The 27,171-nt window shown below is 42.4% G+C and overlaps 1 long non-coding RNA gene across 2 annotated transcripts in view; it reads right to left on the bottom strand.

Moving 5' to 3' along the window:
• LOC130281847 (uncharacterized) overlaps nt 1–26,458 on the bottom strand; it is a 46,805-nt gene extending 20,347 nt beyond the window's left edge. For both annotated transcript variants that reach the window (XR_008846132.1, XR_008846133.1), the window contains exon 1: nt 26,084–26,458. This is a non-coding gene — a long non-coding RNA (uncharacterized LOC130281847). The remainder of the gene's footprint in view (nt 1–26,083) is intronic.
• Nucleotides 26,459–27,171: the final 713 nt, after the last annotated feature.

Raw genomic sequence — 27,171 nt, 5'->3', positions numbered from 1 at the left:
TGTCTTCTCATGTGGTAGAAGAAAGATGATACCCAGCACTCATCAGTGATGCACAGGGAAGATTTATCATGCCATAGTGTAGTACAAGGATGCGTTTCGGCGTGGGAGCCTTCCTCAGCTGTCTGCCTATCGGCAGAGTAGCTGAGGAAGGCTCCCATGCCGAAACATGTCCTTTGTACTGCACTATGGCATAATAAATCTTCACTGGGCATTACTGGTGAGTGCTGGGTATCATCTTTCTTCTACCTGTGGCTTTACCCTATCTCGTGCACCACAGATTCCACAGAGGTGCAGACATATCCCTATATTGAAACAATAATATGACCGTTACCTCTTTATTTGCTTTATTTGCCAAGAACACCTCTCTGGACATTTTGTGGCCTCATGCATTAAAGGGTACCTTTCATCAAAAAAACTTTTGATATATTATAGATTAATGTATGCAGAATAACTTTCCAATTGCATGCTATTAAAAAATATGCTTGATTCTATTCAATTTTCCACTTTCCCTACCAGTCCTTTTTTTTTTTAAATAGATTTCAGACTCATGCTGGAGTCCTAAAACTCAGACTGCAGCCGGGACATAGACAAACTCCCTGGCAGGGAGCAGTGCTGAGTTTGTCTGTGTCCCGGCTGCAGTCTGAGATTTAGGACTCCAGCATGAGTCTGAAATCTATAAAAAAGCACTGGTAGGGAGACCCCTAGTGGTCATTTTTTCAAAGTGGAAAATTAAATAGAAAGAAGCATATTTTTTAATAACATGCTATTGGAAAGTTATTCTGTATACATTAATCTATTATATATGACAAGTTTTTTTTGATGAAAGGTACCCTTTAAGAAAAAAAAATTAGACCACTAGTTTCATGAGTTGATCAATAAGACTGCACAATTATATGCAGGCTTGATGGGCCACATGACCAAAACTTTAGAAAACACAGAATAATAACTATACAAATCTGATATAGCTATAGTTGTACTGACCAGCAGAATAAAGTCAAAGTGGTATTACAACTTAAAACAGTAGGATAGGAGATGAGTGCCAAATTGTAAGGTGGAAAGAGCGTCAGACCGCAGGGACCTGTTGTGATCTTGAGAACAGGCACTCAGGTTTGGGCTCGGAAAGATCACATATGTGCCATAAAATTGAGCAGCATTGGAAGAAAGAGCTCAGGTGCCTATTCTTATGATCGCAGGGGTCTGAATGCCCCCATGATCTGGTACTTATCCCCTAAACTTTAGATAGGGAATAAATGTTTCAAGAGGGAATACCCCTTTAACATGTAATTTCTATCACATGTTGAATTCTGTTAAAGGAGTACTCCAGGATAGAAAAATGTATCCCCTATGCTGAGGATAGGGGATAAGGGTCAGATTGCAGGGGTCCAACTGCTGGGACCCCTCGCGATCTCCCAAACGGCCAACATGCCCCCTCCATGTATCTCTATGGGAGAGCCGGAGTCTGAGGGTGTGTGTTGGCCACACATTAAGGTAGGGGATACATTTTTCTATCCAGGAGTACTCCTGTAAAACAAAGCCCAAGAAACAATGGCGCAATTGCGTTTTTTTCCCATTCCACCCCACTCAAAATGTTTAAAGATTTCCTATGCATTAGATGGTGCCAATTACAATAAGGTATATAATATACAATTAGTCCTATAAAAAGCCCTTGAAAGGTAAAGGGAAAACGCTATTGCAAGAAACTTCTGCATCAGAAAGTGTTAAATTCAATTCACAAAATTTTCAGTTCATACAGAATACCCTTTAAATTTTAATATGAAGAAAAAAAAAAGATAAAAACCACAGCAATATATCATTAAATATTTGTTCTGCTAATAGCGCTCTTATAAATTCCTCATTTATCCCAAGTTCAAATTATACGAGAAATAAAATCATACTAAAAACCATCATTTTGGCCGCTCCGCGCCTCTTCTTTGTCGTATGCGTGTAGTTCTCGACCAAACGTTTCACATTGTGAACTCCAATAATCAAGCTCGTAAAGCGAAATTGTACTAACCATTCGAGAACATTTTACTTAAATGGCTTGTGTTTCATCATAAATGTAAAAGTCCTGATAGGCAGTGTATAAAACTATGAAATGTGAGTCACTCCTTGACCAACATTAGTCTTTCGGCATAAATTAGCAAATTTTGGCACGGCAACTATGACATACTGGGCTTTGTGCCATCCCATCTCTTATTATTCCTGCAATTTCTTCCATTATAACTTCTTTTAGGAGCTCTATGCAGACATATTTTCATTTCTATGATGAGGAAGTCATAATTAGGACGACAGTGATATAAAACCCTATAAAATACACACTTGTTTCATGGAACGAACTTGTTATTTTATTTCGGGCCTGAAAAATCTGATAATAAGATGCTACGCCGGAGAGCATCCTTCTACTGTCAAAGGCACGGTGTTATTAAAAAATCATCTGTAACATGATAGGTATGTATAGTATTTCCTCCAGCCCAGTTAATGTAAGTGTCTGCCACTAAATGTTCCATATTTTGTAATTGGTATCCTACATGGTAGGCTGATGTTTGCCTTAAAGGGGTACTCCACTGGGAAACATGTTCTTTTAAATCAACTGATATCAGATTTGTAAATTACTTCTAATAAAAAATCTTAATCCTTCCAGCACTTATCAGCTGCTGTATGTTCCACAGGAAGTTCTTTTCTTTTTGAATTTCCTTTCTGTCTGACCACAGTGATCTCTGCTGACACCTCTGTCTATTTTAGGAACTGTCCAGAGTAGGAGAAAATCCCCATAGCAAACCTCTCCTGCTCTGGACAGTTCCTGAGATGGATAGAGGTGTCAGCAGAGAGCACTGTGGTCAGGCAGAAAGGAAATTCAAAAAGAAAAGAAATTCCTCTGGAGCATTCAGCAGCTGATAAGTACTGGAAGGATTAAGATTTTTTAATAGAAGTAATTTACAAATCTGTTTAACTTTCTTACACCAGTTGATTTAAAAGAAAATGTTTTGCAGTGGAGTACCCCTTTAAAGGGGTTATCCAACAAAAGCTGACTTAGTAATTAAGTGTCATACAGTAATGGACATGCTTACCAAGGATCTGTGCTTGTGTTGGTGGTTAAAGGCCATGTCCTGTGTCCTCCATTACACTGCAGGCTTGTTTTTGGGAACTTGCTACTTCCTATTTTTGTGGCCTCCCTCAGACCACATTCCCCAGGATCCTTTGTTTCAAGGAGGGAGGTGACTTATTTCCCTCCCACACATCGGTGGCCCTACCCAGTATGGCACAGCCACGCTCCCTTTGAGCACATGCTTGCCCAACATCACCAATCTGTGGATCTGTGTGATGATGAATGCACGCACATGTGCACTGGTAGTGTCATCAGGGCGCTGGCTTTACACACAACAGACAAAGCAGCCAAGCCCCCTTTCAGCACCTGACTTGTGATGTATTGTCTCGGCTCCACAGCAAGCTGGGAAAGGTCCGAGACAACACTCATTTTGTAGGGACGCAAAAAATTTACTTCAGAGGAAAATAAAGGCAAAGAAAATCAATACCAGCCACCAATCACAGGTAAATGAAGTATCTTACTAACTTGACTAACTTTGCTGCCCCTGTCTCGCATTTAAAGAACCAAAAATCCTGTAATGCCCATTTTATACAATGGCTTGCTATGAGAGGACATCGTGCTTGGGTTTTTCTGTGAACAGCTAATGTAATAGTAGTTGTCACTGCAAATGTTGCCTTCAAATTCCCTCCTATATCTCCAACACATAAATACCAGTGATAAAAAAAAATCTCCAGGTGATACGTTATCCTTTACTTTTTACATAGCAAGGTGAACTATACCATTATTTATGGTACTGTGTTTTATAGAGAGTGAGAACAATTAGGACATAAAATCACCTAAAAGGCCAAAGCTATTGATACAAGGGCAGGTTAAAACAGCAGCTCCCAGCAGGATACGGCCCAATCACAAGGTTACATGAGGGAGGTCGGACAGGTGGAAAAGACTGATGAACGTCCCTCACATGCCGCTCATTCATGAGTAGGATGATGCTCAGTTTGATAAATGCAACTGGATAAGGCTTCTATAAGGGGCCAGTTACACAGTTACGACCATGTTTACACTACGGGATCTCTCTGCAGCAGACGTCTCCAAAACCCTTCCTTGGATGTGTGCCATCACCATTGATGGGAATGCAGTCCCTACGAATTTCCACCAAAAGACTGAGCATGTCTATTCCTTTGGAGTCTAGAAGTTGAATCTTAAAGGAGACCTCCGGAATAGGAAAATTATCGTCCATACTGCCGTGAGTAAAAAAATAAACAGGTACATACATTCATTCGCCCCCCCGGTGCCTCCGGTAACCAGCTCCAGCCTCCGCCGCGATCCTCTTCCTCGTTGCCGGTGGTCGGCGAGTCATACTGCACTCAGCCAATCACTGGCCGCAGCGAAGTACCGACTCGGCCAGTGATAGGCTGGGCGGCAGTGTGAGAACGCTTCAAGACACACAATTCTTCACTACACCGGCACCTGCTGCCGGGGCCGAAAACTTCACACTGCCTCTCAGCCTATTGCAGGCCGAGTCGGGACTTCGCTGCAGCCGGTGATTGGCTGAGTGCAGTATGACTTGTCGACCACCGGCAACTAGGAAAAAGATTGCGGCGGAGGCCGGAGGCAGTTACCGGAGGCACCGGGGGAGCGAAGGAAGGTATGTACCTGTTTATTTTTTTACTCACGGCAGCATGGACGATAATTTTCATATTCCAGAGTTCTCCTTTAAAATCGAAAATTTGCACTTTGCAACAGAATCCCGTTGAAGACAATAGGAGACTGCTACACCGGAATTTCAAAGCGGAAATCTACTGCTCAGAAATTCTTTTGTCGGGACATACCCTTAGGGCTCATTCATACTATGTAATCCACCTGCCGTGGATGCCGGCTGAACAAGCCAGCGCTAGGACCTCTCAAAAATGTGCCATCTCCATAGACTGCAATGCATTTCTGAGCACATTTCGTTGAAATAATGAACATTGAACGTCCGCTGCAGAAATTCCATAGTGTGAATGGTGCAGCAGAATCCCATTGAAAGCAATGAGAGACTTCTGGATCATATTTTCCGCAGCGGAGCTCAGGACGGAGTTCCGCTCTCAAAATATGTAGTGTTAACGGGCCCTTAGAGGCAGTAGGCTATGATGACTTGCAGCCTTTTGGTCACATGCTTACAGATGTAGTGCATGCCATCGGTGCAGTAGCAGTGTGACACATTGTTAAAACAGCATGCTGGCATGCTGCAATGCTCCGGCAGCTCTCAGGTGAGCAGTGATGCATGCAATACTGTATGCATCGCTGCTCACTACATTTTATAAATTTTGCAAATGTAGAGGTCTCCAACTTGATAGGTAGCAAACTACTCTGTTAGGCTGCATTCACACCACATTTTTGCAATACAGTTCCCGTATTCGTTTTCTATGTGAAAACCGTATGGAACCATATTGAAAACCATATGCATTGAGTCTCCATTGAAAACCGTATGCCAAAAGATGCATCAGGTTGTGTCTGTTTTGCATCCTGTACGGTTTTGTCAGTTTTTCTCCCGTACCCAAAACCGTAGTCTACCACGGTTTTTGGTATGGGTGACAAATTGTTTCTTTTTTTTTTAACATGGGAGTCAATGGGAACCGTAAAGAATTGTATGTGCATGTGGTTCCATCAGTTTTTCACCATATGGTTTTTGACTTTGCACAGTTTTTTTCTTGGAATTTCAATCAAACAAGTGAAACTTTATTCAAAATGGAGTGAAAAGTTAAAAACGTATAAGTTTTTTCTTAAAAAACGGATGCATCTGGACATCATTTTTCAAACCATATACGGTTTTTAACTGTATATGGGTTGAAAGTTTTACACACTTTTTGATACAGTTTAGTCAGGTTTTGAGGAATCCGTTTCCCATCAAAAACCTGATACGGGAACTGTATTGCAAAAACGTGGTGTGAATGCACCCTTACGGTGAAGTGCCACATTATTGGCCTAGAGCGATGGTCTTCAAACTGTGGCCCTCCAGCTATTGCAAAACTACAACTCCCAGCATGCTGAGAGTTGTAGTTTTGCAATAGCTGGAGGACTGCAGTTTGGAGAACACTGGCCTATAGCACCATAGAGATGCCTGGCTATGGCAACAGAGATGCCTGACTATGGCCGGACCCACTGCTATTGTTGATACGGTATTCCATACTGTCTTGAATTCCATTTATACTGTACCGTAGATACCGCACTGTACATTGGTCGGACTGGGTACAAATGTATCTGTCTCATTTTATCCATAGATTTTGCTATACTAGCCTCTGTATATACTTCCTTTTGTGAATAAGTTTGTTTTGTAAACACAAGATCTGCATACACCAAGTATAACACAAGTGCGCGCTTTTGCCATATACCAAACCATTATTTGTCGCAATATCTTTTGTTATGTGTAGGAAAGCATTGTCAGCTGCACGTTCCTATAGAGATAAATACAGACAGACGACTTATAATTAGTGGTATCATTTATTTACACTAGGAATCAATAAAGTGGGATCCTGTACATTAGACCAGTCTTTTGCAACCAGCATGCCTCCAGCTGTTGCAAAACTACAACTCCCAGCATGCCCGGACAGCAAATGCTGTCCGGGCATGCTGGAAGTTGTAGTTTTGCAACAGCTGGAGACACACTGGTTAGGAAACACTGAATTAGATGCTTCCATGGCATGGATGCTTTAGGGAACATTTACCCTGATGAAGGCAAAAAAAATAAAGAAATGTGAATAGCATCCTATGTGGAAATCTGGCCAGGGGTCAAGGGCTTTTTTTAAACTGTGAATGGAAACCTAGCAACATAATATATATGGCATCTTAAAAATACACAATATTTAAAGTCGCCTTTCTTTACCCGTTGCTTCTAGTCATACTTAAAATGCGCTGAAAAGTAAATACTGTATAACGTTAACTTCTGATGATTTATTCAGCGGTCTCTGGGGGTCCTGTGATCTTCCAATTACAATGTGAGATTATGGTGGGAAAAGGGTTTTAATACAAGTGTATGCAGGGCCCATTACAATGTCATTATGAGCAGAGATTACAAAATCAGAGCAATTTCAGTGCAATTCTATGGTGACCCCATTGCATAAGTTAACAAGAAAATGAATGCATTTATCGGAGCTTTTTGTGGTTATTTCAAATTCGACACCGTCTAATATCAGACCTTATGCCTGGGTATTCTCTGTATTAAAACAGCTAAAACAGTATTTTTAATTAGTATGCTGAATTAAATTGATTTTTTTTTTGGCTCCCAGTAGTACCATAGCATATTGGATCCAAAATCTAGTGAATGTAGGAAATCAAGCCATAGAGTCACAATGGATAATGTTAAGATGGGTTTGAAGTGAATGTCCGCCATTGAACACTCTTTTTTTTTGGTGCCTATTAATTTCTTAATCTATATTTATATGGGTCGGGTCTCCATTTTGTTCATATAAAGCTCAAATCCCCAGCTCATGAAAATCCCACCACTAGGGGTCCCCATACCTATTGGGACACTAACCAGTCCTGCAGCAGCATCAGGTGTGTCCATGAGTCATGGACAAGAGATGATTCAAGGACAAGGCTGCATGAGCAGACAGACCAATCACCTTCCACCACCACAAGGGAGGGACACGCCCCCTTCCCCTGAGAGGATTTCTAACACTGTGAACTAATGAAAAGAGGGACTTTTATATTAAATATAGGTGAGGCATTAAATTAGATGCACATGGTCAATAGTCACTCAGTAACATATTCATTTTTCTTTTTTGTGGGATCGGACAAGTACACTTTAACTTTGCCAAAAAAAATTACAAAAAGTGATCACATAGTCAAATGTACTCTAAGATGGTTCCAACTCATCCCACAGAAAAATAAGTACTCACACAAATCCATAGATGAAAACAGAAAACAGTCTTTCTTGTGCAAGACTGGTAAAAGATAGGAAAATAATACATTTGGCACCACTATATTAGTGCATGCAACAGCAATAAGAATGGACCTACTGTGCTACTCAACTGGTTTGACTATTGTCACGATGCCGGCTGGCAGGTAGTGGATCCTCTGTGCCGGAGAGGGATTGGCGTGGACCGTGCTAGTGGATCGGTTCTAAGTCACTACTGGTTTTCACCAGAGCCCGCCGCAAAGCGGGATGGTCTTGCTGCGGCGGTAGTGACCAGGTCGTATCCACTAGCAACGGCTCACCTCTCTGGCTGCTGAAGATAGGCGCGGTACAAGGGAGTAGACAGAAGCAAGGTCGGACGTAGCAGAAGGTCGGGGCAGGCAGCAAGGATCGTAGTCAGGGGCAACGGCAGGAGGTCTGGAACACAGGCTAGGAACACACAAGGAAACGCTTTCACTGGCACGATGGCAACAAGATCCGGCAAGGAAGTGCAGGGGAAGTGAGGTGATATAGGGAAGTGCACAGGTGATCAGACTAATTGGAACCACTGCGCCAATCAGCGGCGCAGTGGCCCTTTAAATCGCAAAGACCCGGCGCGCGCGCGCCCTAAGGAGCGGGGCCGCGCGCGCCGGGACAGGACCGACGGAGAGCGGGTCAGGTACGGGAGCCGGGGTGCGCATCGCGAGCGGGCGCTACCCGCATCGCGAATCGCATCCCGGCTGGAGGCGGTATCGCAGCGCCCCGGGTCAGTGGATCTGACCGGAGCGCTGCAGTGAGGAGAGTGTAGCGAGCGCTCCGGGGAGGAGCGGGGACCCGGAGCGCTCGGCGTAACAACTATGAGCCAAAAACTATTTTTTTTTTCATATCAACTGACTCTAGAAAGTTAAACAGATTTGTAATATTTTCTGTCTGACCACAGTTCTCTCTGCTGACACCTGTCTGTCTCAGGAACTGTCCAGAGCAGGAGAGGTTTGCTTTGGGGATTTTCTCCTACTCTGGACAGTTCCTGAGACAGACAGAGGTGTCAGCAGAGAGCACTGTTGTCATACAGAAAATAACAACTCAATTTGAGCAGCGGATAAGTACTGATAGGATTAACTTTTTTTAATAGAAGTAATTTACAAATCTGTTTAACTTTCTGGAGCAAGTATATGTGAAAAAAAAAATGTTTTTCACTGGAGTACCCGTTTAAGAGCAGAAGATGTTCCCTCTAGGTTTTTACCCATTGTCCCACTCCAAGGGGTCAATTAAAGGCTTGCACATACATTGGGGGCATTTAGCAAGACAGTGTATTTAGGAATAGGCAGAATGGTGATGACAGGCGGCATAGGTTAAGGGTTAATGTTCTGGGTAAAGCACAGGAGTGCCAACATGGTACAGTAGAGTCAGGCAGAGACATACTCCATGTACTCTCTATGGGAGCGCCAGAGATATAGAGATATGTACACGAGCGCTGTAGTCCGACCCCACCACTTCAAGCAGTGGAGAGCCAAGACCTCATTCTGGAGATTGCGAGAGGGTCTCAGCAGTTGGACCCACCATGACTAGACACTTGACCCCTGCAGAGGATAAGTTTTAGATACACAAGCACTCTTATAACAAATAGAACTCATATGACTACATTAATGGAAAAAAATAAAACAATATTGCCGTTGGAAAGTGGAAGTAAAAACAATTGGTCATAGTCCTAATGGGATTGTCCAGTTTTTTTTGTTTTTTTTTAAACGATTCCTCCCTTGCCATCCTGATCAAATAAGGAGTGTGACCTGTAGCTACACTGACTCTTCCTTGCAGTGACATCAAGATTCTGAGCCAGGTACATCTGACGTCACTGCTGTCATTGGCCTTAGTGGTCTTCTTGTGGTCTGTAGCAGTGATACAGGATTGTCATGTAAATAAACCCAATGGGGAGGACCATAGCAGCAGTGTCAGACAAGGAAAGGATTAATAAGCAGGTGAGTATAGCTTCTTTTTTGTTTTATAAGGATCCTGAGCACCTGTTCATTTTTTTTTATAAGTCAGACAAACCCTTCAAGACTGTGGTTTCTATTTGTTGCAAAAATACAACTCCTAGCATGTCTGGACAGCCAGCCTTAGTTTTGTATCATCTAGAGGTCCACAGTTTGGAGACCACTGCTTTAAAGAGGTAGTCCAGGGAACTGAAGTTTGAAGACACTTATCCCCTATCCACAGGATAAGGAATAAGTGTCTTATCAGGGGGATCGGACCAATCTGGCCCCATCTACTTTCCTGTTCAGCCATCACCAGCTGCGCTGGGACATTGTTGTGTCTGGTCATTGGCCAAGTGGGACATCAAGGTGGGGACCAGAGCTTACCGAGGTAAGTAGACAAGGTGCGTACAGGAGATTGTGGGGGTCTGATCGGTGGGCCCCTGCGATCAGACACTTGTCCCTTTTTTGTGGACCTGTGGAAAGGGGATAAATGTCTGATAAGTTCAGTTCCCCAAACTACCCCTTTAAGATTTTTCAGGGAGATAACAGAATATTCATTGAACTCACAACTTCCCGTAAAAGCCAAAAAATAAATAAATAAATAAATAGAGGCAGATATGTCAACTTCATAAAGTTTTCCGCTACTTTGTCTCTGTGATGCATCTGTGCACCTTGTGATAAACATGGAAAATATAAAACGCCAACATCAATATCATGATTGGTTCGCCAAGTTCTGCACATTTTAGCAGAGAAGAAAAATGTGCCACTCAATAATATTTGTGCGCCGATTCCCTTATGTAGCCTGTGTTATGTAAATAAAGAGTGCATGTCCTTGATAGTGAGATATATTGTACATATCGATTGAGATGGGGGAAAAAAAATGTTCTTTGGAATAGCCAAACTCAATTAGTCACCCGAAGTGGGTGCTCTGAGTATTTAAGGATTCAAGGTTGCTGATTGAATTTTGTGTTGCGAGTCCTTGACAGAAAAGTTTTATGTGTTCAGATTATGGAAAAGAAGTGTTACAGCATTACTCGTCTTTTATCAGTATCCGCTTAGATTCCGGCTGGTAATGTAGAAAGGCGAATCATTTGTTACTATGATAGGTTCACCTTTTGAACATAATCTCACAGTTTTTTCGTACAGAATTAATCTACATATAAAGATGAGTAACTTTGTACATTACATTACATTACTTATCTGGTATTGATCCTGAGTTACAGTCTGTATTATACTCTAGAGCTACATTCACAATTCTGATGGCTGCTCTTGACTCCATGTTGTTAGACATGCCCCTTAGCAGAGAGGTAATATTGGGTGCATGCCTAGGGGTCTTCCATTGACGCTCCTATCCAGGTGAGAAGACCAAAATGTATGTGACCCTCTTTTTTTTAAATCTATGATATGGTTTTCCTTATTTCCATAGACTTCAGTGGAGAGAGCTATGTACCTTACCTTTATGTGGCTGTGAATGGGATGAGGTGGTCTAAGGGATTGTGTGGGCTCTAGGAGCTTGCATTAACCCTTTACTATCTTTGCCTATAAAGTACTGCTGTACACCGCCTAGTGTACTGTCTGCTCCAATGCTTACAGCCACCGAGTCTCTGTTCTGTTCCTCCCGCTCCCTGCTTCCAGGCCCAGATTTCCTCTTCTTGTTCTCTTCCTGTGGCTACAGTTCCTGGTCTGCCTACTGCAGTTTAAAGGGCCACTCCTAATGTGTTCTCCTGACACCACTATCTGTACCTGTACCTAGCACTGCCTACTTAAAGGGGTATTCCAGTGCTGTAGCATTCTGAACATTTTGTTCAGAACGCTCGGAGCTGGAGACCGCGATTGTGACATCACAGCCATGCCCCCTCATAATGTCACGCCCCCTCCATTCATGTCTATGGGAGGGGGGGTGTCGGCCGGCTTTCCCTACGCCCATAGACATAAATGGAGTCGGCGTGGCGTGACATCATGAGGGGACGTGATCACTGCAGCAGGAACCTGGAGTTTGTTTAGAATGCTGGGTGCTGCAAGAGATTGGGGGGCCCCCAGCGGAGAGATTCCCGCGAACAGAAATCTTACCCCTATGCTTTGGATAGGGGATAAGATGTCTTTCAGTGGAGTAGCCCTTTAAAGCCTTTCTGCCCTCTTAATTTTAACTTTGAAATACTGTGGTTTGTTGTTGAAGATGTGTTCTTCCTGATCTATTATCCTATACCTGACCTAAGCCCCTTGCTCCTTTGCCGTTGCCTCTGCCTGACCCTTGCATACTGGGGTGGCTCATTTCTCCACTTTTTGCTTTGATCAAAGCCTAATACCTGGCAAAAGTTGCCCCCCCCCCCCATAAAGGCAACTTATGTGCAAAATTTGCTTGCAGTTGGACAATATCTTTTGTCCCCACAACGAGCTTCATGTTTTACATGGGAAATGTGCCTTGATATGCACCTACTTTAAATCTTGAAGGTAAAAGAATTATACTGAAATGATTACCTGGAATAACCCAGATGTTCACAGTCTCCCATGGGTTGCGATGTGTTTCAAACAAACAACTCATTGTTAAGCTTTCTTTGTGTAACAAAACAGGGCTGGGGTGGTATTTTACTAAATTTCTATGCCATACAGTGGAGAGGTTTTTGAATCTGGTGACAGAGGTGTCCGCAAGAGTATGTGGTCAAGAGGCACATTATAACTAAATTCTATCTACTCCGTTATCCAGACAGGCCTTGCCCAAATTTAACCATAAGGGTCAATTTGTTATCATCTTTCCTGCTGGAGACGACTCAGATTAGGTTGCACAAGCTCTACATATGGTTGTTTGTTTGGGTAGGGCTTGGAAGGAGCCCAAACCCAGCCACCTCCACATGGTGGGGTCTGGGCCACTTCAACCACTACATCAAGTAAGCTTGGAGCTGCTTAAGAACAATTTTCTGCACAATTTTAAGGAGAACTGTGACAAAAAAAATTTCATTTCCACTGTGCTTGGGCTGCAAAAGCAAAAAAAATAACTTTAACTCATCTTCTTACGTTCCTCTGTTGCGCCGATATCGGCCTCCCGGTCATCTGGTGCTGGTCTTCTTCCTGGTTCCTGGGCACTAGGGCTGCACTGTATGGGGAAAATGTGCGATTGCAATATTTCAATATGTGATGTGATATAATAAATAAATTGGGAAAACCCACCCTTTCATGTCCAATCTCCTCCATTTTACAACTATCCACTCATTTTATGCCCACCGCCCATTTCACATCTCCCCATTTAATTTCTATCTACCCCCTGTCACATTCTCTCCTCATGGTCACATCTTCTCCCTTCATGGTCACATCTTCTCCCATCACATTTTCCCCCTATGTCACATTCCCCCCTCCCCCTGTCACATTCTCCCCCATGTCACATTCTCCCCCTTGTTACATTCTCCCCCCTTGTCACCTCCCCCATCATATTCTCCTCCCGTTACATTCTCCCCCGTCACATTCTCCTCCGTCACATTCTCCCCCCTCTGTCACATTCTCCCCCTGTTACATTCTCCCCAGTCACATTCTCACCCCCATCACATTTCCCCCCATGTCACGTTCCCCCCTGTCACATTATCCCCCCTGTCACATTTTCCCCCCTGTCACATTCCCCTCCCCCTTGTCACATTCCCCCCTTGTCCCATTCCCCCCTGTCACATTCTCCCCCCATGTCACATTCCCTCCCCCCCACATGTCACATTCCCTCCCCCCCACCTGTCACATTCCCCCCCCCCCCCTATCACATTTTGTACTTCAGCAATACATTGGGTTTCCCGGGTGGATTTCAAATCTCCCATCGGATCCGGGAAATCTAGTGTGTTTGCTGCCGAAAAAAGACCTTTCCCCTCAGCCAATCACTGGCTTGACATGAGACAGCGCCTCGGCCAGTGAATGGCTGAAAAGAGAAAGGTCCTACTACTTCTATGGAGACCTTGATAAAGCCAGTTACGGCAGGCGAAACGTCGGGGGGGGGGGTGTAAGTGTGCAGTTTTTAACAGCAGCATTGGTGACAGTGTATTCCAAACAATATAAAGAGAGCTGAATAAAAGGGAATAACACTATAAAGTAGAGATACCACAGAAATAGAGGGATCATTTCTGAATTAAACGGGAATATAACCAATTTGACCCACATTATTTAGTTTTTCTCACAAATTGAAATTTTAGTTTGGTATAATAAAAGTTAAATTTTAAACTTAGGGTTCCCAAGTTTGGCAAATTAGTCCCAGGAAGGCGCAAGCCCGAGTGGGAATTGGAGATAGATGTGTTCATATCCCGGGGAAACCCTTATGGGTAAATTTGATTTATACACAACTGGGCACAGTGACTCATCCAGCAGAGAGAAGGTGAGGCCCAGGCTCCTTACATGACAGTGTGCTCAGCTTATCACCGGCCGAGAGGGCACATTGCTGCGGCTGGCTATACGCTGAGTGCAGTATGAGTCACCGAGCACAGGAATCAGGAAGAAGACTAGCACCAGAGGACCGGGACGCCAATATCGGCGCAACAGTGGAACCTAGGAAAGTGAGTTAAAGTTTGTTTTTTTGTTAATTTTTGAAGCCCGGGCACAGGGGAAATGAAAAATGTTTAATCACAGTTCTCCTTTAAGGCACATTTCCCATGTAAAACATGAAGCTTATAGTGGAGACAGAAGATATTGTCTGATCGGAACCAAATTTTGCACGTGAGTTTCCCTTATGGGTGGGCAACTTTTTCCCGGTATTAGGCTTCGATTAGAGAAACAAGTGGAAAAACAAGTCACCTTATTGTGTAGTATGCTGAACCTCCTGTCCCTGATCCAGAGCGCAGACTCTAAGAATGTGTCTGCCTGGACCTGACTCTTACTATGAGCTGACACCTAACTCTGCTGCCTGGTTGCCAGCCATGTTCCACCTCTGCCTGTTTACCTGTGCATTACACTGGGGCAATCTGGCCTGCCTGATCAGCCACTACCCATATTGGGACTGGTATTGAGAAATTACCTGGTTACAGCAGAAGTCCAGCTTCCGCATCCTTGAGTTGGATAAAGGGCAAAAATTTTGAGGGTACTTATTGGGTAGCACAGTGGGTCCATGAAGTGGGTGTTACAGCTGCACTGTACTGGCTGAGTTCACACATAGATTGTGGCACTCCCATGGACACAATGAATGGAGCTGCCGCTCAATTTAAATGGGAGCTTAGGGAGCCCTATCTTCATGATCACAATATATCCCTCTGTGATCAGACACTTATTTCCTATTCTGTGTGTAGGGGATAAGTTTGCATGGTGGCAAAACCCTTAAAGGGGTACCTAGACATCTTATCCCCAATCCAAGAGAATAGGGGATAAGATGTCTGATCGCGGGGGTCCCGCTGCTGGGGATCCCCGTGATCTCCCTGCTGTGGCTGGCATTCGTTTAGAGCGTCGGGTGCAGTGCCAGAGGCTCGTGACATCATGGCAACGCACCCTCAATGCAAGTCTGTGGGAAGGGGGCGTGACGGACATCACGCCCCCTCCCATAGACTTGCATTGAGGGGGCATGGCCGTGACGTCACGAGCGGGGCATGACCGTGACATCACAAACCTCCGCCCCGCATCACCAGTCATCCGGCACGGGTCGAAGTTCGCTCTGTGCACTGGATGTCTGGGGTGTCGCAGCCCAGATCATTGGGGTCCCCCAGCTGCGGGACCCCTGTGATCAGACATCTTATGCCCTATCCTTTGGATAGGGGATAAGATGTCTAGGAGCAGAATACCCCTTTAAACTTGTTATACAAGTTATACCTACCTAGATAAAGGTTGATGATGATGATGCACCTCGCTGAATTTACTATGAAGAAGTGTGTTATGGCCCTTTGATGATGGATAGATAGATAGGAGATAGATAGACAGATAGGAGATAGATATGACATAGATATATAAATAAATATGAGATAGATAGATTGATCCAGAAATAGATACATAAATATGAGATAAATGATAGATCGATGGAGAGATAGGTACATAGATAGATACACAGACATAGAGGATAGATAGAGACATAATATATAGATACAAAGATAGATAGTTAACAGATGGATAGAGACATAATAGATAAATAAATAGATAAAAACAAGGATAAGTTGGCCAGCACACACTGGTACCAAACTACTGCATGGACCCGGCATACAGGTGCACGCTGCTAGGCAAACTATTTGGCCAAATGGTGAGCAAAGTACCTCCATTTTTTGCATTGTAGCAATATAGCATTTCATGTTTTATCTGTATCTTTGTGCTAGCAGTGTGCTGCTGTATTCTCCTGTCTATAAATAAATAAATAGATAGATAGATAGATAAACTGAGAAATTCTAAATAGATATTAAAGTTAATATTGTTCTAGTTACTTTGATCACGTGATTTTTGTCGAGATTTTGTGTTACTTTTACTGCTGAAAGCATAATTTCACGCTATGCGCTTTAACTTAATTATCTCTGAAATAAATCATGAAACACGAGATTTCATTGTTTTTTTTTTTATTTATTTATTTATTTATTTATTTATTTTTTTTTTTTTATCAGTTTTAATTAGCCCCACAACTTGTTTCCGGTTTAGAACACTGATTTGTCACTGAATGAAAACATTTGCTCCTGAATTTAGGTTAATTATTTGAAGAATGAATTGTGAATACGGATAATTTTTTTTGTCCCTGATGGAGAATGCATTGCAGTGAAGCCTGAGCGTGTAACGGCTGCTATTTAAAGTCTCTGATAAGGAGGGCGTGAAGAGGTTCTGCCTCTCCATCTTGAAGATCATGAACCTGGCAGATTTCATGTCTGAAGATTCCTATTACATTTTTTATCAGGTCTGTCCTGTTGCAAACCAATTAGCGACATATATCAAACAATTACCGCGCTCATTTATGTAATTCATCTTCGAGGTGTTTTATTGATGCCGCTAGAATAAAGTGTCTTGATTTTATCTGAAAGGGCTGGGAAATACAGACATGATTGCTTAAAGATTTCTTTTGACCGTGTTATGACCTGTTTTGAAGCCTTGTTATAGTCAACTATGTGGAATATATAGATGAGAAATGGGAATAAAAAATCAATAAATTATTCTTGTTATTAGTAGAACTAATAATAAAAACAATTTTATGAGCAGTCTGCTGTAGATTTCTAATCTCTCTGCATTAAATATGATATATGGGGGTATTACTGCAACATTCTATTTATGTAGCCTAAATTTCTGAATTGTGGGAAAGATACAATTTAAAAATGTTTAAGACTAATACTTTTATTGATGGACCAACTACATAATATATGCCCAATGTCTTATGAACCCTATTCACACTAGCAGCGGTTTTCTTGCGGTTCCCTTGCGTTTCTACCCGAAGTCTGACCATCTGCCTCTATACTGCAAGACAGTGGAACTTCGCCCTCCTGATCCATGATGTGAGGATGCTGACCGCAACCCGGATCTGGTGATGGAAGAGAAGTCCCGGGTGAGCTGTGGGGTTCCCCCATATCCCCCAGGGTACTAAGCGGCAATATTCTACAGTGGTATCATTGCAAATCACAGGGTATTTAACACGCCTATTGGGACGGATCCCGCTTATTCCGCTGATGTGTTTATTATTGTTTTTTATTCATTTTACAGGGTTGGCCATTTATATGGATACACCTTAATGAAATGGGAATGCTTGGTGATATTAACTTCCTGTTTGTGGCACATTAGTATATGTGAGGGGGGAAACTTTTCAAGATGGGTGGTCCATTTTGAAGTCGGCCATTTTGAATCCTACTTTTGTTTTTTCAATAGGGGGTCATGTGACACATCAAACTTATTGGGAATTTCACAAGAAAAACAATCATGTGCTTGGTTTTAACACAACTTCATTATTTCATGAGTTATTTACAAGTTTCTGACCACTTATAAAATGTGTTCAATGTGCTGCCCATTGTGTTGGATTGTCAATGTAACCCTCTTCTACCACTCTTCACACACTGATAGCAACACCACAGGAGAAATGCTAGCACAGGCTTCCAGTATCCGTAGTTTCAGGTGCTGCACATCTCGTATCTTCACAGCATAGACAATTGCCTTCAGATTACCCCAAAGATAAAAGTCTAAGGGGGTCAGATCAGGAGACCTTGGGGGCCACTCAACTGGCCAATGACGACCAATCCACTTTCCAGGAAACTGTTCATCTAGGAATGCTCGGACCTGGCATGTTCCCTTAGTTTTTCCGGCAAGATGGTGCGCCACCACATTATGGGTGTCAGGTCTGAGCATTCCTAGATGAACAGTTTCCTGGAAAGTGGATTGGTCGTCGTGGGCCAGTTACCAGTATAATCACCATTGATATGTTTCCCTATTAAAATGTGGCACATGTTTGTATGCTTGAAAATGGCTGCACTGGGCTACAGAAACGTTGCATCTTGTTGGATGGAATAAACTTCACAATTTTTCACCTTTCATTTGGAGTGCTGCAGTATTGTCTTCTATATAATTCTTAGTGCCTGTGACCTGGCCGTGGACTGCCTGCACCCGCTCCCCTTTCTATTGGGAGTGCTGCTCAACATTGCTCGGATAGATAGATATGAGATAGATAGATAGATAGATAGGAGATAGATAGATAGATATGAGATAGATAGATAGATAGATAATAGATAGGAGATATATGATAAATATGAAATAGATAGATAGATAATCAGATAAAAGCAAAATATGATGCAGCAGTCCACAAGTTGCAAACAAAGGGTGGTTTTATTCCATCATGTGCATAGACAACGTTTCACCAGTCTCACACTGGCTTTTTCAAGAAAAAGCCAGTGTGAGACTGGTGAAACATTGTCTATGCACATGATGGAATAAAACCACCCTTTGTTTGCAACTTGTGGAGTGCTGCATCATATTTTGCTTTTGTCTGGATTGGGGAACCGGCGGACCCAGGTTCCAGTTATGCGGGCACCCCGAATTTCATTTACATTCTGGACTTTGGTTGTGCCGTTTTTATTTTGCTTTAGATAATTAGATAGACAGAAATTTGATAGATATATACTGTAGAGACAAATCCACTGCAGAACTCTAGTTAAAGTAGCATGTGTTTATTCCATCTAGTCTTTCTTAATGCTTGAGAAAGGTTTTCAATATACTGTATATGGATAAATAGTAAGTCTGACTATTCAAAGAAACAAGATAAATTAATAGATAGGGAATAGGTTTAAATATTTAAATATCTATGTTAAACAGATACTTAGATACTTTTAGATCAATAAATATATAAATATACATGAGATTGCTAGATAAATAGATAGACAAATAAATAAATAAATATATAAATAAATAGATAGTTAAGCAAATTCTGCCTAGGAAGAAGTAGGCCTCGGTGCAGAACAGTCCATATAATCCTTTCCAAAGAAAGAAGAAATGTTTTATCTTGGCGGTAGGCTTCTTTGCTAATAGATCACCGTGAAACTGCATAGCATGAGCAGAAGGTATGTCCACGCTGAGTGTGTGCCACACTTATTTTGAGCTCTAGTGCCATTTTTATACCTTAATTAACAGTTTTTAAATGTTTCTAGAAAAAGATGCCTAAAGTAACCAATTATGGTGTAGCTTCAGTTTTTCCAAAGTTGTGTAAGAAGTAAAAGCTTAAAGAAGTAATATAATTCAGAACTTTTTTCCCCATTATCTATGGGCTGGTGGCATGTAAAGCAAAAACCTGGACTCACCTGCCGCCACTCCCTCGGTGCACTGGTATTGCTGCTTGGGTCCTCTGGTGTCCTTCGGTCCAAGATGGCACCACAGGACTGGAGCAGTGATACCAGTGCACGAGGGAGAGTCCAGTATTTCGTTTTTTATGCCGGCAGCCCATGGATAATGGGGAAAAAAGTTCTGAATGGGATTAGTCCTTTAAAAGATGAATTCTGGTTGGTTGCTACAGGCAGCTTTTTTTTTATTTCTTAAACACAAACACACACATATATATATATATATATATATATATATATACTAAATACAGCTTTGCTTTCACAATACAAACATCATAATAGAAGCTTGTGTAGGTTTCTCTTCACTAGATGGATTATTGGCTAAGACGCATAGTTTGATACAATGAAATGAGCGTGCAGCTGTTTAATGTAACGCGCGGCTCTCTCTGATACTGTAGTCATCTTGTGAACCTCCAATCTCTTCTAATTAAAGTGTCTGCCTCCTCCAGCATTTTCCTGCAATTATGTCAGATGTGCCCCAATTATTTCCCCATCTCTGCTCGGAGGCGCCGTGTTTGTGAATCACATAATGTTACTTCTGGTCACTTATTGAGAATCTCCCAAAGATAATTAATTACAGTAAGATTTCAGGAAGGTTTTATTGCTTATTATTTCCCTAATTTATTTCTTCTATATCAGCACAGCCGGCGTTCGCTTCACCTCCATTGAATTAACTTGGTATTACGGTGGCACTGTAAAGGTATTTACATTGAGGAGGCTCCTGTTATGTTACAACGTTGAGCTGATTGCTATAAAAAAAAGTTAAAGAATACATTGGAGTCAATGGTGACTGTCAGATATGTAGTAAAAAGGTATAACGAACCCTATTGTATTTAAGTAGTACTCTTCTTTGTGTACTTAATATGTATGTACTGTTTGCAAACTGAGCATGTCACATGTAGCAGAGCGGAGTGTGTCCTTTCGAACAACTGTCCTTGATATCACAGTGGGGGGAATTTATTAATTTATTTTCCGAGACAAAGGAGGAGATTTATCAAAACCTGTGCAGAGGAAAAGTTGCTGAGTTGCCCATAGAATCAGATTGCTTCTTTCATTTTTGAAAAGGCCTCTGAAAAATGAAAGAAGCGATCTGATTGGTTGCTATGGGCAACTGGCCAACTTTTTCTCTGCACAGGCTTTGATAAATCTCCCCAAAATGAACATTTCAGATAAACACAACTGATACAGTCTCCCCAACATGTTTTAAAGTGCCAACTATATCATCAGGGAAAGTGAGGCTTTGAGTGATCAACTTATCCATGTTCATTTACTATATACACTGGGAGATTTGATTATTTTAAGGTTCCTTTGAAAAAAAATTTTTTGCATATTCACTCTTCTTATAACAAATAAAATATATAACTGTTAGGGCTGGATCACAATTTAGGGGGTTTATACCTCTGGGTTTTTGACCCAGCGGTTTGATATGTCACAACTGGATTGGGTGCAGCAGGTTATCTGCCACACTAAAAGGCTTTCATGGGTGCAGGCAAACATTTTAAGGTGGTATTTATTTATTTTTTTATCTAGTTGACTGCCATGTAAACAGGAACATACTGTACACTGCTCAAAAAAAAGAAAGAGAACACTAAGATAACACATCCTAGATCTGAATGAATGAACTAATCATATGAAATACTTTCGTCTTTACATAGTTGAATCTGCTGACAACAAAATCACACAAAAACTATCAATGGAAATCAAATTTCTCAACCCATGGTGGTCTGGATATGGAGTCACACTCAAAATCAAAGTGGAAAACCACACTACAGGCTGATCCAACTTTGATGTAATGTCCTTAAAACAAGTCAAAATGGGACTTAGTAGTGTGTGTGGCCTCCACGTGCCCGTATGACCTCCCTGCAACACCTGGGCATGCTGGAGGATGTTGCAAGCAGCGGAACCTTCTCCACGGCATCTCCAGACTCTGTCACATCTGTCACATGTGCTCAGTGTGAACCTGCTTTCATCTGTGAAGAGCACAGGGCGCCAGTGGCGAATTTGCCAATCTTGGTGTTCTCTGGCAAATGCCAAACGTCCTGCATGGTGTTGGGCTGTAAGCACAACCCCTACCTATGGATGTCGGGCCCTAATACCACCCTCATGGAGTTTTTTTTTTCTGACTGGTTGAGTGTACCCATGCACATTTGTGACCTGCTGGAGGTCATTTTTCAGGGCTCTGGCAGTGCTCCTCCTGCTCCTCCTTGCACAAAGGCAGAGGTAGCGGTCCTGCTGCTGGGTTGTTGCCCTCCTATGGCCTCCTCCACGTGTCCTGATGTACTGGCCTGTTTCCTGGTAGCGCCTCCATGCTCTGGAAACTATGCTGACAGACACAGCAAACCTTCTTGCCACAGCTCGCATTGATGTGCCATCCTGGATGAGCTGCACTACCTGAGCCACTTGTGTGGGTTGTAGACTCCGTCTCATGCTACCACTAGAGTGAAAGCACCGCCAGCATTCAAAAGTGACCAAAACATCGGCCAGGAAGCATAGGAACTGAGAAGTGGTCTGTGGTCACCACCTGCAGAACAACTCCTTTATTGTGGGGGGGGGTGTCTTTCTAATTGCCTATAATTTCCACCTGTTTTGTCTGTTCCATTTGCACAACAGCATGTGAAATTGATTGTCAATCAGTGTTCTTCCTGAGTGGACAGTGGGATTTCACAGAAGTGTCATTGACTTGGAGTTACATTGTGTTGTTTACGTGTTCCCTTTATTTATTTTTTTGAGCAGTGTACTAAGCTCTGCTCCATAAAATTATCACCCAAATATGACTATCACCCACATACAATTATCACCTACATACAATTATTACCGATATACAATTATCACCCAAGTTTCAAGTTCCTAGAAAATCCGAATAAGATATCAAGAAACAGTCACTAGTTTTCCCATATAGTAATATACTGTAAATGATCATTTCAAATTACCATATAAAACTCCCATAAACATGAGCCTAGAGGGTGTTTCTCACCCTACATTTAATAAAGCACTTGCATGTACATCACACATCCCATAGACCACCGGTTAGAACAAGGGAAAGGCAGTTTTTCCTCCATTCCGCATCTTTAATTTAGCATGAAGGGAATAAGACTCGGGACTATTGTAATACATAAACATTTGTGTAATTTGACTGCGGGATGAAAAGGGAAGGATTATTTGAAATGAAACCAAAAAAAAAAAAAAAGCCTGTAGCTTTAGGCAAGGCGAAGCCTATTACATATGTTACCGTGAGATTTGTGTCCCATTCTATTCCATTAGCGGTTTGTTTTCCTCCCTCATACTCCATTAGAACATGTATACTAAAGATACCATAATAACGTAATAACATGTCCTTAATGCACCGCAGAAAATAATCCCATCATGTCGCTGCGGCCTGGTATTGTCCTATCTGCACCGTCCCTATACATTTATGGTTATTGTGTTTTACAGGTTGATAGATTTTTATATTCCATCCAAGTCGGGATCTCGCACCTCCTGCCTTATTATTTAGTAATTTACAGTGCAGTCAGGCATGTTTGGTTTAATGCAGGATAAACTTATAAATCTATTGTTCCTCCACTTGCTGCGGCCCTTGTGCAATGAACTACAGAGCTTGATGTGTACATACATTTCGGCTCTGCTTATTTCCTTTGATAGGGAAGCAGGCAATAGATAACACAATGACAGTAGCTTCCCCTGGGATCCCAAAATGTGAGAGAAACACACTATCAGGTTAGTAGGTCATTATTGTACGAGCACTGAGCCATTAATTGACTACTGTACTATGCTCAGTCTGTGTCAGATTATAGGTTCCTGCCAGAAAGAACGGCTTCCTAATAGCAGACTTAGACTATTCCGGTATCTTGGCTCAGCGACCTAATACATATATGTATATTGCCCTTAACTAGATGTCTATGGGGCACCTCCGTGTGAACCGGAGGAACATCTGTATTATTTCATGTCTGGGTTTATTTAATGGCTAGTATTCCTTTGATTAACTCCTCCATCTTTCACCGGGGCTGCCTACAGTAATTCACAGGGTTGTTTGCATTTGGATTCATGTTGACAGGAAAGGCATTGCACTTGTATCCATGAGAAATATATGGGCCTTTATGTCATGAGGTGTCTAATGCCACCGTAGATAAAAATCGGGGATTTTTAGCTGTATCCTAGAGACCGAGGTCAGAAGCTGAACTGAATATAACTCTAGGATTTTATTTTTTTTCTTCTCTCGGATGAATATACAGTGATCCCTCAACTTACGTTGGCCTCGGCATACAATAGTTTCAACATATAATGGTCTTTTCTGGACCATTGTAAGTTGAAACCAGATTCAACATACAATGTACGGACAGTCCAGATCTGTGAAACGTGTCAATGGCTGGAAGAACTGACCAATCAGAATGGGCAATTTACTGGTAAAACACCTGTATTACTGAAGCGTATGCACTGACTGATGTCTGGTAGCACCACCTACAGTACAGGGAGGTATTAAATGTATTAAAGGTATTAAGGTATTAAATTCTGTACTCCTCTTTACCGGTGCCAGGGTTAGCTGCTCCTTTGGACACCAGGTGAGGGCAACTCCATGTTACTTTTTTTAGGACATTGGGGGAGATTTATCAAAACCTGTGCAAAGGAAAAGTTGCCCAGTTGCCCATAGCAACCAATCAGATTGCTTCTTTCATTTTGCAGAGGCCTTGTTAAAAATGAAAGGAGCGATCTGATTGGTTGCTATGGACAACTGGGCAACTTTTCCTTTCCACAGGTTTTGATAAATCTCCCCTATAGCATGTACTGTACAGGACCCTGAAGAAGCTCCTGTCCTCTACATAGACCAGTGTTTCCCAAGCAGGGTGCCCCTAGCTGTTGCAAAACTACAACTCCCAGCATGCCCGGACAGCCTTTGGCTGTCCGGGCATGCTGGGAGCTGTAGTTTTGCAACAGCTGGAGGCTCCCTGCTTGGAAAACACTGAAATAGACAGTGATTTACAGCTCCCAGCAAATCTTTCTTACTTTTATATGTAAGGACTTGCATTATCTATATTAGTTATCTATTTATTTTTCTTTAATCCTCACTTTTTTCCTATTTTTGGATGACATTTTGGGGCTTTAGAACCAATTACCAAGTTTCCATAGAAACTTCTTGGCTGATTCTGGTCTCAACATACAATGGTTTCAACATACAATGGTCGTCCTGGAACCAATTAATATTGTAACTTGAGGGACCACTGTACTATTCTATTTATACTGTCGCATTGTTTGTTTATTTTTTTGTCAAAAGAATAGTAAAGTTTGCACTCACAAGGGGGGAAATTTATCAAAACCTGTGCAAAGGAGAAGTTGCCCAGTTGCCCATAGCAACCAATCAGATTGTTTCTTTCATTTTGCAGAGGCCTTGTTAAAAATGAAAGAAGCGATCTGATTGGTTGCTATGGGCAACTGGGCAACTTTTCCTCTGGACAGGTTTTGATAAATCTCCCCCAAGGTGTCCACATAAGGATCCTGATCTAGCCAACATCCTGATAGTTCAGTACCATGGACAGTGGATGCATTTTTGATAGAGAAATTGTTAGAATTTTTTTTTAGAACTTATTGGGGGAGATTTATCAAAACCTGTGGAGAGGAAAAGGGGCGCAGTTGCGCATAGCAACCAATCAGATTGCTTGTTTCATTTTTGAAGAGTCCTGTCCAAAATGATAGAAGCGATCCGATTGGTTGCTCTACACAGGTTTTTCATAAATCTCCCAGTGTCACTACTTGGTTTTTCTTGAAGAGGATTTCAAATGGAGCTGACTTTTCTTACTATAAGCGCCATAGGACCATGGGGTCTTACTTTGTTTTGGGGTTATTTAGTTTAGAAAAAAAGACAGCATAGGGGTGACCTAATAACTATTGGGCTTAAAGGGGTACTCCGCTGCTCAGCGTTTGGAACAAACTGTTTCGAATGCTGGAGCCGGCGCTGGGAGCTCGTGACATCATAACCTTGCCCCATCATGACGTCACACCCCTCAATGCAAGGCAATGGGAGGGGGCGTGGCTGCTGTCATGCCCCCTCCCATATGTGGTAGGGCCTTGGGGGTGTAGTGTAGTTGGGGTGTTGCTTCGGTATATGAGGTGTTAATTTAACCCATGTCACTCGTGACGCCAGGGTGAGGGTTAATACGCTGAGGTGAATTTTCAGCCTATCGCCACCCTTCCCAGAAACGATAGGTGCGTGCTTAAATGAATGACGGTCCACAATAGGGATGAACTTGAACTTGTATAAACTTTACTGAGGTACTTGCGGTACATCCAATTAACAGCAACAGTCTTAGCAATACAGTCTCTATGTAGTACCGCAGTGATTGACAGATGCCGCGGACCATTAGCTTATCCAAAGGACTAATAGAATTAGGATTATTGCAGAGATCCGTCCGGAGTTAGGGGTCTGTTTAGGTCCCGGGATCTTGCAGACTTAAAAGGGATTGAGGTAACTCACAGTTTTGTAAGATGGCTGTTGCCGCAAGGCTTGGGCATAGTCACTGCTGATGACAGCTGCGCAGATCCTCCTCTATCAGCAGCCCACGAGGAAATAGAGAGAGTAATGGCCGCCGCTCCCTTATATGGGCAGGGCCGTTTTGGATTGGTCCGAGTCAGCTGTCACTCACCGTTACAATGCATTGTGGGCGATCACCTGACTTCCTCCAAAGGTCCTTGAACCATAAAACCTAGAGTTTTAGAACGCATCACGTGACCCGCAGGTCCTGCGACACTACAACAAGGTAAGTACACTTTATTTACGGCAAATATTTACACATTGAATTTGAATAATTTTAACTATTACAGGGGTTACAAGGGGCTAACTATTGATGAGGACCCCACCGGTACCTAGGGACTCTGACTTTGGGGACGTCACCACAAGGTAATGGACACAATCCGGTACCGGGACACCACACATAGACTTGTTAGCCTTATGAACTATGTAACTATGTAACATTTTGACTCTGATGCAAGAACCAATCCATTTGGCATGGTCAGGTGAAACTACCGGTAATCTTATCCATTTTAATCTACTCTAATCTATGCTCAGTCTTATAGGTCCAAGTGATCGCAGAGGGTCCCAGCGGTCGGACCCCCACGATTAGCTACTTATCACCTCTTCTGTGGATAGCGGATGGGTTAATTTTCGCTGGAGTTCTTCTTTAAATATCCAATCGTACTATTAGTTTCATATGCATTCAGCATGAAAACACAGTAATTCCTCTCCAAAACACTACCTCTCAGAGAAGACCACCCCCTTATCCAGAACAGATTTCCAGTCCCACCATATACAGATGTAGCATACTTTACAGTCATCCAATCAGCAGCCATGGACATGTCTCACCTCTGATTGGAGAGGGCATGTGATGTCATCCCCGAAACTGGAGATACAAGGACAGCATGGACCGGTACTCTGTAATACCGGCAGAGGTGCAGTAGTGAGGAAGCTAAGGGAGTGTTCTTGTTTTTACTTACCCCCTCCCTGACCAGATAAAAAAATAAAAATAAATACTTCATGCCGAGACAGCCCCTATAATCTTCTGTACC

Source organism: Hyla sarda, chromosome 7 (assembly GCF_029499605.1).
Source record: "Hyla sarda isolate aHylSar1 chromosome 7, aHylSar1.hap1, whole genome shotgun sequence".
Taxonomy (NCBI): Eukaryota; Metazoa; Chordata; class Amphibia; order Anura; family Hylidae; genus Hyla; species Hyla sarda.
The sequence above is the reverse complement of the archived record's forward strand: the minus strand, read 5'-3'. Positions and strand labels throughout refer to the sequence as shown.